Source organism: Sceloporus occidentalis, unplaced genomic scaffold, assembly GCF_023333645.1.
Source record: "Sceloporus occidentalis isolate IW3139 unplaced genomic scaffold, rSceOcc1.0.p SCAF_2, whole genome shotgun sequence".
Lineage (NCBI taxonomy): Eukaryota > Metazoa > Chordata > Lepidosauria > Squamata > Phrynosomatidae > Sceloporus > Sceloporus occidentalis.
The window spans coordinates 220762148-220774596 of record NW_028316982.1 but is presented as its reverse complement, the minus strand read 5'-3'; positions in this window follow the sequence as shown (position 1 = coordinate 220774596).

Here is a 12449-nt window from a genome sequence, read left to right as displayed (position 1 = left end):
ACATTTACTTGGAAATAAGTTTAAATGAACTCAGTGGGACTGTCTAATAAGACATGTATTTTTGCCTAATATTGATGTTTAACTTAACTGAATAATTCTGTACATATTTACTTATAAGTAAAGACCTTATCGCACACACAATTTTAAACATTCTAGGGACCAAAGGAGGATGCTCGTGTGCGTGTGCGTGCTGCAGAAAATGGAGTTTATCGCACACAAATACGTCCTTCAAGAGGCCCTGTTCCATCCCCCAGCGCGCACCCGTTCACGTCCAGTCCTGACGGGCGTGATTTTTTGCTGACGGAAGGTAATCTGTCAGGCAAAAATCACGTCCGTCAGGACTGGACGCGAATGGGTGCACGCCGGGGGAAGGAACAGGGCCTCTTGGAGGACGTATTTGTGTGCGATGAACTCCGTTTTCTGCAGCACGTGTGCGCACACGAGCGTCCTCCTTCGGTCCCCAGAATGTGTGTGCGATAAGGTCCTAAGTCTCACTGAGTTTCTTGAGGCTCCCTTTCAGGTAGATGGGCATATGTGCTAGAAGTGGGCATACACCAGGATCAAAAAGCCAGTTTAAAGATCTTCTGACTCCTTGGCCAGCCATGCCAGTGTGCCTGGCAGTGACTGGAATGGCCATCTGGGTTGAGCAGAAATAATTTCTGATCTCCCTTTCATTGGTGTTCTTGTTGTTTTGAGTTGTGTATGGGTGGCAAAATAGCATTTACAGGCATTTGACAATACAGCATTTGGGGAGCAATTTTTTTCCAGCTGGAGTGGTCAAGGGCCTCATGGGATATCTGCAGGCTATATGCAGCCTGCAGAATGTATGATTCCTAGTCCTGCTCTGCCCACATACCTAGAAGGAAACCCCATTGAACTCAGTGGGGCTTACCTCTGAGAGCTTAATTCCAGCTGCTAGTCACAACTGGAGTAGATCTATGAATCAGCTGCTCAATGGTAAACACCAATGTTAATCCCACTGAAAAAATGGATCCACTCTGGCTGGCACTAGCAACTGGATTCATGGCTAGAACTGCACTGTAAATTTCTATTTTGCCTCTTGGGTGTGACATCATCATTTGTATCTAAAGAGCATTTTCTGATTCTTGTATTTTGCAATGCACCTTTTGGTGAAGGGTGGGTGTTTTGCACAGAGGGTATTCTCAGACCCCAGAATATGTGTGTGTGTGTGTGTGTGGGCATTTGAATCCCCCATAATGCTAGGCTGAAGTAGGTTGAGACCCCCTTAAACAATGACAAAAATGGGCTATCAAAACTGTACAGTTTAGCTGTACTAAGAATTATCCATCAGACATGTACTGTATGATCAAGTACAAAAAAAGATTAAGACTATTTTTTGTAGTTGAGCCCTGCCAGGAGTAGCTAAAATCTATGTGCAGTCTATCCCATGCACACTTGCTTGGGAGTAAATTCAACAAGTGCAAATGGAAGAGACCTGCTATTTCTACTGACGCTGCTGTTAACTTTATTTATACCCTGCCTTTTCCCCAGGATTGGGACTTAAGATGGCTTACAAATTAAAATAATTGCAATATAGTTAAAAACCGTACAAAAAGTCAGCATTAAAATAGAAATAAACTATTAACAATATTAAAACAATTTAAAGGCACACTACCTTTGATTGCCTCAAGATGATACCTAGCCATCCTACTACCCATTGATAGTTCTAAGCTCCATGAATTTATCATATTCATTTTTAAAGCTATCCAAGGGCACATCTACACTATTTCCAAACTGCTGAAATAATGCAATTTGACACCACTGTAGCTACTGATGTAGCTCCATCCTATGGAATTTGGAGTTTTACAAGGTGCTAAGCCTTCTCTGCTTAAGAGTGCTAGTGCCAAAGGCTACAAATCCAAGGATTCTGTTGGATGGAGCCATGAGAGTTAAAGTGGTGCCAAACTGCCTTATTTCTACAATGTAGATGCACCTTTATGGTTGGCCTCTTTGTCTGCTCTCTTTCTTCCAGCAGACGAAGACCTTTTTATTTACAAAAGCCTTTGGCACTTAACTAAATGTGGCTAAATGTTTTTGTTTTGTTTGTTTTAAAATAGGGTATGCTAAGCTTTTATCCTTTTTGAACTGTATTTTAATGGGATTTAAAACTGTTTTAGTGTTTTAATGAAATTGTTTATTTAATGATTTTAAATATTTTTTTTGCATTAAATACGTTGTACTTTGTACTTTGTTTTAATTTATTGTAAGATGTCTTGGGTGCTATTAACCTAGGAACTGAGAGAACCAGTGTGGTATAATGTTTGAGTGCTGGACTAGGACTCTGGAAGACTACTACTACTGCTAATAATAATAATAATTCAATATAATAATGGTAATTTAAACATTAAGGTTTGTACTGTGTTTTTAACACATTATATTTTAATTCACAACCATTCTAACTTTTAAAATTGTTTAGTCGTTTTTTAAATTTTATATTTATACATTTTAATGTTTTGTCCTGTTTTTAAATTGTGTTGTTTTAAGTTTGCTGTTCGCCTACTTCAATCCTTATATTGAGAGAAAGGTGAGATAAAAGAAAATAATAATAACTATTGCTACTGCTACTGCTGCATAGGACTTTTTCCCACAGGGACCTATGTGCTTCCATCCTGAAAATGCTTAAAGTGTTGGCATCCAGGAAAAGCAAGCAAATTTGCTAATGATTATCACACAGAGAGCACAACAAGGGGTCAAAAGCACATTACTTAGGCAACAAAGTGAGTCGAAAGTGAATTTGGATTTCAGATGGATGAGGACAAATCGGGGACATGGTTTTCAGACTACTCCAATTACATCAATCAATCAATATTTATTGATTAGCCCACAGGCCATCTCAAAGTACCACAATACAAAATACAAAAACAAGATAAAATTCTATATAAAACTCTGTGTAGAACTCTAAATAAGAGTTATAGAAGAGAACATGAGAGTAGAATAAAAATATAATAAAAATGTAAAGATGCAATACATTAGGCAATACAATGAATGCAACAAAACTAATAAATCACTCTGTAAGACTCTATGTAAAAGGTTAAAAAGAAAGATAATGAATAAATAGAAATAATCATAATATAAAAGTCAGTCGGACTAAAATTACAATCATACATCAAAATTCTTCATCACCCCTGCAATTTACCCCAGCCATTCCCACATATCTAGATCTCATGTGTATTGCTTTGCTTAAATACCAAGCTGCAATTACATGAAAAGAGCGAATTTGTGAATGAACTGGAAATGAATTGATTCACTTCACTTTCTGACCGGTTTGTACACAGCATCATCTGAAAAGCAATTGCAAAATTGTCTCTAGTTCCCTGGATGACCTTGCATTGTGACCAGTTTAACCTTCCAGTTTTCCCTGTGTGATAAAGTCCTTAGGGTTTGAATCCCCATTCAGCCATTGAAATCCACTGATGGCTTTGGGCAAACCAAACTCTGGCGTGTTACAGAGCACCCAAAAACGGAACTCTGCCGGCGCCGCTGGTTGCTGCGTCTGGGAACCACAGTGGACAAACTGCGCGATTCCTGGACGCAACAAAAGCGGCTTCTTTTTGCATCCCGGAAGTGGTGCTGCAAGTCGCTAGTCACGCACTTGCGGCGCACTTCCACCGCACGACGTGCGGACGCCAGGCATCCACGACGTCAAGATGGTGGCGCCCGTGTAGAATGGGCACCGCCATTTTGTACGTCCCCAGGACGTACTAGGGTTAGGGCGTCCAGAATGGACGCCCTTTCCTAACCCTAGTACGTCCTGGGGATGTACTTTACGCCCATCTGTAACGGGCCTCTCTCAGCCACTGAGGAAGACAAAAGCAAAACCTCCTCTGAGCAAATCCTGCCAAGAAAACCCTGTGACAGGTTCTCCTTAGAGTCTCCCTAAATTGGAAATAACCTGAAGGCACACAACAACAACAACAAGTTGAGTGTTTTTCACTGTTAGATAAAAATATTTGACATCTACTGCATCAGTTTCGCAGTGCTGAAATGACCACTGTCCTTGGGTTTTCAAAGACTGCTGTGTGGTAAGAGTGACATCCGGTTTTTTGATTTACATTGCAAGTTGCAGTCCTATACACACTTACCTGTGAATGTAACTTACTGTTGAGTGTGTGCGTGTGTGCACACCCACACCCACAAATATGCAGAAATGCATTATAAACTGATTAATGCAATATGGTGTTCTCATTCCTCAGGATGAACTTGTGGTACTCTTCCTGTGTAAGCATTTTCAGAGTCTACAATTCAGAACCCATTTTGCAGTCTTTTAACATTTTCCCCAAGGGTGCATTGGATTTTCCCTATTACCATGTTAATAAAAACTTTAAAAGAGCTTAGACTGTCCACATTTGACCCACATTGACTTCTTTGAGCTTGTGGGATTGTGGTAGAAACTATAGTCTTTCTGATATTCACTAGCTAGAGTGTTGAATAGAATTTAAAAAAGTCACTATTTGGATAACAAGTCCCAGAAATTTCCAGGCAGCTAGTAGCCATGGAGCTTGGGGGATCCTGGGAGTTACAGTCCATGAGGTATCTTTTCCAAGCTCAGAAAGGATCTGATCAGAAAGATCTTTTATTATTCCGTGGCTTTCTCAATGCTGGTGCCCGCCAGGAGTGTTAGACAAAAATTCTCATTATTCCCAGCCACCATGGCCAATGGCAAGGCTAGCTGGAAGAAAATGGAGGTTGTAGCTCAACAGACCTGGAGTGCATCAGGTTGCAAATTTTGCCAAAAGAAGCTGGCATTAAAATGGCATATGCTTGTTACTTTGGTTGCTTTCAGAAAAGGAAGGCCACAGATCTTTTGCTCTGGACTTATGGATATGTTCTGTGCAAGGGGTGCATGGGAATACTGTACATAGCAGACTACTTGTTTTGCTGTTTGTTTGAAATCTGTGGATTACAACATGGGTTTAAACTAAACCTTCTGTATATATTTATTAAATTATTATTTTAAGAAAAAAAGATTACTTTTATTTTAAATTGACCATATTCTTTCATTTTCCTTAAAAATAATAACAATAATGAATGCACATAAAAATCTAAATTCAAAATTGTATATTAGCAGATGAAAATGTGAGTTTACACAATTGGCGGAGTCCACTTAGGCCAAACAAATCAGTTGCTTGTCTACAGGGTACATGTTATGGCTTCTTGAAGAAATTTCTCTTCCATAAGCCATGCCTATCTTTAGTTCCCATATGTAGGAGAGATATTTTACCCTTTGCTGATAACAGAGCATTTAACAACAGACCAGATATGCTGGTTTCCCACGGCAGGAGGTGGTAACTGCTAAACAATAGCAGAGCAATAAAGAATGGCCTTTCTGATCAATATCCTGCCTAGACGCTGAGTCGTGGCAATTTTGGCCTATCTGAAACATGTCTATTGTTTGTTCATTTTTCATTTGATTAGTGATTGTGTTGATTTTCAAGACCACAAAGCATAAGGAACTGTCACCTCTAAGTCTGCATATATACTTTTCACCAGCTTTTAGCTGATTCTGCACCAGCAAAAACCTCACCTGCTGAGAAGTCCATAGTTGACAAATATCTTTAACAAAACTGGCCCAAATGTATATGTTTTTGAGGTTGAAAATTTGCACATTTTTGGGGTATTTTGGCAGTTCCAATAAAAGTCAGAGCCACCACTCTGAGAAGGGATTTGGGGGCACTGTTTTGTGGTGGTTCTGGTCTTTCAGGAAGGGGTGAACTGAGAGGGTGATGTTGGGGAACTTCAGTTCATTCCCTGGCCATTGGCCTGTGGAGTTTTACAGAGTTCTATATTGTCCCCCCATGTCATTCATGAAACTGCTGGGAAAAGTTATCCGGAGTGGAGTGTGGGATCACCAGTATATGGATGACACTCAACTCTATCTCCTTTTCATCTGATTCCAAGGCACTTTCTGACCTTTAAATCCCTTCATGGCTTGGGTCCAGCCTATCTGTGGAATCGCCTTCTTCCATATAATCCACCATGCACACTTATGTCCTCTGAAAAAAAATTATTGCAGTCAACAAAAACGAGGCTGGCCACAGTTACCCAGAGGGCCTTTTAATCTGCCACTCTCAAATTATGGAGTGGCCTTCCGGAGGAGATCTGACATATTACCAACCTTGACAGCATTAAAAAGGCTGTCAAGACAGATCTCTTTCAACAGGCCTTCCCAGAATAATTGACTCAGTCCCCCAATAGATATGGACTACCCTATTGACTATCCCATTGACTGACTTATTTTTGTTTTAGCACTCATTTTAATGATTTTAATTGTATTTTATAGTTATACTACTTGTTATTGATTTGGGGTTAAAGAGGGAAGGGGGATTGTGGGATTTTATTCTATTGTATTGTACAGTCAGCCCTTCTTATGCACGGATTTTTTATACACGGATTCAAGCATACACGGTTTGAAAATGTTCCAAAAAAGTATAAATTTACCTTGATGTTCCATTTTTTATTAGGGACACCATTTTGCTATGTCATTATACTTAATGGGACTTGAGCATACACGGATTTTGTTATACACGGGGGATCTTGGAACCAAACCCCAGCGTATAACAAGGATCCACTGTATAGATTTTATTGATGTAAGTTGTCTCAATCTTGTTGGAGAAGTGGGGTAGAAATAAAATTTATTATTTTATTATTATTACTGAACCAGTGTCTGCTGTCAGCACTGGACTGGATGAAGGCAAAAAACAAAAAATTAAAACTTAATCCAAACAAGACAGAGGTGTTCCTGGTCAGTCATAAGGCATATCAGGGAATACAGACTTTGCGTGTGCTGAATGAGGTTGGGTGTTCTCCTGGTCCCAACTCTGAGGCTGGATGCCCAGGTTACAGGAGTGGTCAGGAGTGCATTTGCACAGTTAAATCTAGTGTGCCAGCTGTGCCTATTCCTTAAGATGTCAGATCTAGCTATGGTGATACATGCTTTGATTACATTCTCTTTGGACTACTGTAATCCACTCTGTGTGAGGATGCCTTTGAAAACTATTCAGAAGTTCAAGGAGTTCAAAATGCAGTGGCCAAAAAGTGAGCAGCCTTCAGTCCCTTTCTGGGAGAAAGCCAGCATAGAAATGAAATAAATAAATAAATAAATAAATATTGCCCAACTGTATGTTTTATTGTGTTTTTTCCTCATAGACCAGCATGGCTATCTTTGTATTTTATGACAGATAATAGTGATTTGTTAGCCAGTTCTTTGAACAGATGTAATTTGGTGATTGTTTGTTTATTATTATAGTTTGTTTACAGGACTGAAAGCCAGTAGTTTGAATGTTGCACTACAACACTGAAGATCAGGGTTTGAATCCCTGCCCATCCATGGAAAAACACAGTGCTCTCAGCCTGAGTGGAAAGCAAAGGCAAGCTCCCATTAAACAAGTCTTTCCAAGAACACCCTGCAATACTTTTTTTTTAAAATGGCCTTAGGGTAGCCATAAATGAGAAATGACTTGAAGGCACACAACAACAATACTGCCCTGAGAAGGACTGCCCAGAATAGACATATCCACCTATGACCCTGATTATTTCTGAACCCATTAATTGTTGTAATTCCTAGTCATTTGATAATAGCTTCTTGCTGTACACAGGGCCAGTTTTACCATTAGACAGTGTGAAGATACCTGCTCTAGCGTCAAAATTCAATAGCTTGGGATTAGTTAATCGATCATCTCACTGTTAATTCACTAAACCTCTTTAAATGATTTCACCTAACTTTCTATATTCTTCATTTAAGTCTAAGGTTAAAAATATGCCTTAGTGAATTACTGGATTTAGTTAATAATCATTAGGGTGTTACCTCTGCTCCTGTAATATTTCATAAAACTAGAAGGAAAGCTTTTTCAAGAGAAGTTTTAGAAATGGAAGAAATATGTTGCATGGTTCTTTTGTTAGACTGATCAATCTGTGTGATTTTCTTGAGAAGACAGCAGGGAAGATGGAGGAGGAGAGAGTCAAGTTTTTGGATACCAGGCTGGAGCAGAATGGCTGCATATGTGGAAGAGAAGAACAGCTAAATTTGGGAAAGAATGGGGGGAAGAGCAAATAAGAAGAAAAATGTGAGTGCTGGAATGGACCAGGAAGGATTTTCTTACTTGGCAGCAGTGGCATTACTAGCGTTCGTGTCACCTGGTACAGTAACTCATGGTGTCACCCCCCTGACCTCCTCCCATATCACAGCATACAAAATCCTTAGTAATGTTTTTTTTACTAATATTACTCATAAATCGTAACTCCCATATATCACTTAATATAATTGTCAAAGTGACAACATGGCACTGCCAAAATCTCTTAAAACCTTTTCACTTTTCCTCTATGCCACTGCTGCCACCAGTTTGTCATGGTGAGACTCAGCCACCCAACTACTTTTCTCTAATGGCAGCACAGTGGGTCTTTTTGATCCCACCGCTGCCATCAATTATGTGATGGAAACACTCAAACTCAGGACTTTCTTGTGTGTCTCCTGCACTACAACTCTCTATTGATGCCAGAACTCTTGGCCACAGATTTTTTCCCAGTCTGGCACCAACCACTCTTTGACAACCACTCACCCACTCATCTAGCACGTCCCAAACCTAAAAGACTTTTCTCAATGTTGGTAGCATTTTTAATGTATCTTTGAAATCACTCCAGACATCTGCTTGTTGAAACAAATCAATAGATTTATTTACAAGTCAAGCTGAATACAGTCTCTTTTAGTGGATAGTGTTCACATTGGATATGATGTTTAAATACTTTATTTGTTACACAGTTTGACAATTCCTTTGACCTCTTCTTAGACCAACCTGGGTACTCAAAACTCCTTCCAACTATCCCTTTCTCCAGTATACCTCAGCCACCTTGGCTGTTAAAACCCCTCAGGGTCTAGTAAACCTTGAACTCTAACTCAGAGGTCTGTCCCTATCTGGTCCCTATCCAGCTCACACATGCTTCTCTCTTCCTATTTATAGTTGCTCCTGGGAGTAGCCTCCACCTAAGTTCTTATTGGCTGGTGCCAGGATCATTCTGACTGGATGTTGCCAATGTTCCCATCTGCCTTTTTTCCACAGTTATGACATAAACAACTAGCAAAATTAAAATTATATCTTTAAATTACAATATCATACACACAGCCTAAATGTATTTACAAGTGCATTGTTTCATGTGGTTGAAGTGAAAGTTTGGTAAGATGTGTGTGTTTTTTAAAACAAATTTAATTTTTAATTTTTAAACAAACAAATAAATTAATTAAAATTTAATTTTCTTTAAAAACCAGGGGCCTCTCCTTTCTCTTACCACTGAACCTCACCCCATTCATACCAGTATTTTAAAGGGATGCAGGTAAATACCACAGCTCATTTCTGCCCAAAGGCAGATGTTTGAGGAACATTGTGGTGCCACACTCCCTCAGGGTGTCACCTGGTGCAGCCTGCACACCCCTAGTGATGCCCCTGCTTAGCAGTAAACAAAGCAATCAGGGCCTTTTCAGAATATCAGGACTTTCAGGTGAGCTGCCCCCTCCTCTATAGGCTTTAGCAACACTTGAAATGCAAAGCAGCAATGAGAGAGATATTATATTATGTGAGTATAAGTATGGCCAAAGATGCTACTATCCAGTTTTAATTATGATTTAAAAGCTTCATGTAATAATCTCCTTTATAGTGTCTGTGGGGAAAGATTCCAGGATGAAGGTGGGCAACTTGGAAGGGACAATCTGAGCCCCTTTGAAGGCACCAGTAACAAAATGGGTTTCCCTAAGGTCAAGAGTGACAACCTCTGTGTCATTCTATGTAAACCCCATGGTCTGGCCTAGCACAACCCAATGATTGATGACTCAGTGAATTATTTTTTTTTCTGCCATCAGTGTTTATGCTAGTGAATTAATTTTCCAGTTTCTAATATTTAACATTATGGAATTAATTTGCAAACCTAATTCTTCCAAGCTCTGAGCAGCACAGCCTCCAAGCCATTTTCCCCAAGTCTACCAGCTGTTTCCCTTTGGGAAACTCAACTATATGTGCCACATAAGCTTTCTTAGACCCCTTCAGCTTGCTTTGTGTCATCCTCAGGTGTAGTGGACAACACTATTTCATCACCAGTATTTGAGTATTTCTTTAAAAAGCCAGTAAAGAAAGTTCTGTACATGAACCTGGAAGTGGTTGTGGAGTACCCTCTTATCCTTCATCTCTGTTGGCAAATTGTCTCGGGCCAGCTCTGGCTTTACCAGTTCATGATCATATGCCTGAATTGCCTTGGTAGTTCTGATTCAGCTTGATTTCGGTTGATTCCTCTATTTGAGTGAGGTTTTGTTCAGGCTGCATCTGTACTGCAGAAATAATCTGGTCCGACACAACTTTAACTACCATGTTTCAATGCTATGGAATTCTAGAACTGTGGTTTGTTGTAGCACCAGAGCTTTGCAACAACAAACCAGAACTCCCAGAATTCCATAGCATTGAGACATGACAGTTAAAGTGGTGTCAAACTGCATTATTTTTGCAGCGTGGAAGCACTCTCAGTTATCTTTCTGTTAGCTGAGGCCTGAGCTATGTGTTTTTCTGAAGAATACAGTAGCCATGAACTGGGAGTATCATGAGAATGAGTCCTTCTCTGCACTCATCTAAAGAACTAGGAAATATTCAGATTATGCATACCACCATTTTGATACATGCCATGGACATATGAAATTATCTGCTATTTAAAAAAAACCAAGAATGCAGACATAAAAAACCTAATGTATTTCTTCATAGCAAAATGTTTCCTTGATATGTTCCGAGGCCAAGCAAGGCATTTCAAACCATTTGATTTTCAACAGACATTTGGAAAGCTGACAAAAATAACATTCATTTCAATGCCTGCACAAAATGCCATTCTCCAATTTGGTCAAATCCTGATCATCATGCTGCCTGAAGGAGAGAGGACAAAAATATTTTTCTGTGGATAGTGGGTGGGGGAAGGAGGATAGAAAACAGCTGTATATAAGCCAATTCTGGCAGCCTATACTAGCAGTTGGGAGATGAAGTTTGAATAAACCAGTTTCTTTTTTTGTATTTCATGGTTAATTAACATAAGAGCATTCAAAATGCTATGTTTGTCAAATTAGTTTAACGCAACATTTTTTGTGGCCATCTGTAGTTATTTTGTGTACCATATCGCCAAGTGGGAGAGCTACTTTCTGAACCACAACATTCAGAATCTCTAAGATTCTGCATTTTGTAGCTGCTGTAACTTTTCCAACTTCTGTCCCATCTTCATGTTGATTATTATTTTCAATATAGACAATAAAATGACATCATACTTGGGAAACTGAGGGTTGAATTCCAGAAGATGCATAGAAATTTGTGATTTGAGATTTTGTTACAGCCATACTGGAATGTCCCTTCCTGTTTAGCCTTTCAAAGTGTAAAAACAGTACCTGTTGACCTTTGTTCTGCCCCACCTAATGTTCTGAAGTAGCAATTGCCATTGTGTGAATTCCAACAGCAACTTCTTCTAAGTAGGGAACCTTGGCTTTCAGCTAAAGAAAGTTTCCAGGCTACAGTTGAAAAGGAGCTAGCTAGTCCATCAAGTCCACAGTGTGCCTCTGGCAGGAAGACACTGTCATGCCTTGGACTTTATCCATCTATTGTATCCTAGGATGGGATATACTACTAGCCAGGACACACTTATATAAGTTCATAATTTTTTAAAACTCTTGGAGTGGTGATGTGTCAGAAATGCTATGTCTTTTAAAAATTTTAATGGACTGCAAAAATACATTCTCTATGTTCTTGTTAATCAACTTTTTTTTTTTTTTAAAAAAGCCAATTTGTTCTGAATGCCAGCATGGCACAGTGGTTTGCGTATTGGACTATGACCCCACAGGCCAGTGTTCAAATCCTGGCTCAGCCATGTAAACCTACTGGCTGACCTTGGGCAAATCACATTCTTTCAGCCTCAGAGGATGGCAGTGCCAAACCTCCTCTGAATAAATTTGCCAAGAAAGCACAATGATAGGTTCGCCATAAATCAAAAATCACTTGAAGAAATGTAACAATAATAAATTTGTTCTGAATCAAGTTTTTGCCTTATGCTCTTCAATCAAATCACCAAAATTTTGGCTGGATGAAAATTGGGAGCTGACAGAGTGGTAACATGATAGTCCAGTTGATTTCTTTAGGTTCCCTAAAGTACTTGAAGACTCTTGGCACCTCTTGATACAACATAAGCATACCACTATGATTCTACTTTAACTGCCATGGTTGCATCCTATGGAATCCTGGGGTCTGTAATTATCCCAGGAAGAACGAAGAATGCTCCAGCAACAAACTATTCACGGGATTTCCCTGTGAACGGTTTGTTGCTTGAACATTCCTGGTTGTTCCCAGGATAAGTCCTCTCTGATTGTGATGTGTCTGAAAATACTTGCCGCGATTGTGTGACTTTGCTGGGAAAATGCCTTTTAC